Genomic DNA, 2,319 nt, shown 5'->3' with positions numbered 1-2,319 from the left:
AAAAAAAAAATCGTAGAAAAAATTACCTTTTTTGTTGTCTTAACTTGTACCAAAGAGAGGGTAAAGTAATGTGAAATAAACTAGAGTCAAAGAAAAGTTTTTTGTAATATTGAAATATAGTGAAAATTAAGGTGAATAAGATGGGTTTGGAATTCAAGTTTGGGGAATAGGGTTTCACAGGAAAAGGGAAGAAGAAAGAAGAAGGTGAAATGAAAGAAGTTTGGTGAATAATTTGATATAAATTGAAGGACAATTTTGTCATTTTATCAGTTAAAACATTTTAAATTTTTTTATTCCATTTTAATAATGGTCAAAGGCTATTTGTCCAAAATCATTGTCCAAGTGGATCATCTGACCAAATTCCCCAAACCTCTTTCCTGCTCCAAATGGAATAAATTCAAAGTTATTTCCCAAAAAATCAATAGAATTTCTCTCAAATCTCTCTGGTTTAAAGCTTTCAGGATCATCCCAATAATCTGGATCTCTTCCCAAAGCCCATATATTTATCATGACCTTGGCTTTAATGGGTATAGTATATCCATTGACTTCACATTCTTCCCTGCACGCTCTTGCAAGCAAAGGAAATAAAGGGTTAAGCCTTAAAGTTTCCTTGATTACCAGCTTCAAATATTTCAGTGGTTGAACATCACTCTCTTCAACGGTCCCTTTCTCCTTGACAACCTGTCTTATTTCAGCTTGTGTCTTTGCCATCACATCTTGATTTCTCATTAGTTCTGCAATCGCCCATTCTATTGTTGCAGATGAAGTTTCAGTTCCAGCGGAAAACAAATCCTGCAACCATAACGCTAATTATTACCTGTCCGTTATGTTGTCATTAGTTATTGGAATAGATAATTCCCCACTCTGCTGTAATCTAAGTAGAACATCAACTATGTCTTCACCATCGGACTCCCCAATATTGCCTCTTTTCTTTGTACCCAGTTTATCTTCATGCTCGCCAATCATGGAGTCAAGTGTGAATCAAGTTTAGCACGCATCTTCCACAATCTACTTTTATTCCAACTCATGGCCTGTAGCAACTTTAATGATGGGAAAAAATCAGCCAATTCGAAGCCCCCAGCCAAGGCTGCACCTTCCTTCATCAACATTATCAAGGTGTATTTGTCCCTCGGTACTTGACCAAATGCTGCTCTACATGTCATCGAACTATTAAATGAGAATATTTTCTCGCTTAGATTGATAGATTCTCCTGAAGATGACCGAATAGACTTAATCAGACGTAAAGCCTCTTATATCCTTATGGAGCCGAATGATCGGACATTTTTTGTGCTTAAGAGCTCCAAAATGCATACTTTGCGCATTTGCCTCCAATATTCATTATATGGACTAAAGGCAATATCAGTATAGTCATACCACATAATTTTACTTCCTATACTTTCTGGTCTATCAGCACAAGCAGGATCATGAACTTTGAGTACATCGTTAGCAGTTTGACGAGACGATATGACAATCATAGAAACTTCACCGAGCTGCAGATGAATGATGGGACCATATTTTGCAGTAAACTTTCTAAGAGAATGATGCGGGAGTGCACCTACCAAGTGGTGTAGGTTTCCTATCAAAGGCAGCTTCCACGGACTCGGAGGCAATCTTTTGTTCTGATTAAGGGAATTCGATTTCTTCCATAGCTTAACTAAGAGAAAGGTGAAGGATATGAAAAGAAAGAAAGTTGTGAAGTTGAAGGGAAGATGCTGGATTTCCATTAAATGGGGTGCTAGCTTTTCCTCTCTAGGCTTTCCTACATGTTTTTGTTTAAAGTCTCCAATGTACAGTAGCAAGGAAATCAGTCTCCCTATTATATTATATTTTATTGGAATGCGTAGTGGGCATTGACATCAGTACTTATTGTTTGATCTTGATTTCTTATCCGACTCCCATTTTTTTTATGTTATTTCTGAATCGGACTGGTGTAAGCACATGGAGTTTTTTCTTTATATTTATAGTTCCAATATATGTATAGTCGTGATCGGTGATCATATGGGACTTTTCAAATCGGACTTGATTAACTTAATACAGATATTCAACTTCTGATGAAATGTATTAGTTATAGGTTCCATTATTTTAAACTACGTTTAAATGCAGATGCCTTGGGCATTTTTTGTCATTCTTTTATCGACTGCTCTTCCATTTCACGTAAAAGATTCGAGTGCACACGATAGTAGATCTAAACTCTAATCTCATGATATAAATACAACACATTTTATTTATATTCAAAATCAGTAATCTTTATTTATTATTATTCTTTATTTATTTTTTGTTCATCATATTCTTATTTTTAATATTTCATTGATAAAAAAA

The 2,319-nt window shown here is 35.1% G+C and overlaps 1 pseudogene; it reads right to left on the bottom strand.

Moving 5' to 3' along the window:
• Nucleotides 1-300: 300 nt before the first annotated feature.
• LOC111390235 lies at nucleotides 301-1,791 on the bottom strand (annotated as a pseudogene).
• Nucleotides 1,792-2,319: the final 528 nt, after the last annotated feature.

This window comes from Olea europaea, unplaced genomic scaffold, assembly GCF_002742605.1.
Source record: "Olea europaea var. sylvestris unplaced genomic scaffold, O_europaea_v1 scaffold662, whole genome shotgun sequence".
In the NCBI taxonomy this organism is placed as follows: Eukaryota; Viridiplantae; Streptophyta; class Magnoliopsida; order Lamiales; family Oleaceae; genus Olea; species Olea europaea.
Note: the sequence above shows the minus strand (reverse complement) of the source record. Positions and strands in the feature narration are given on the sequence as shown.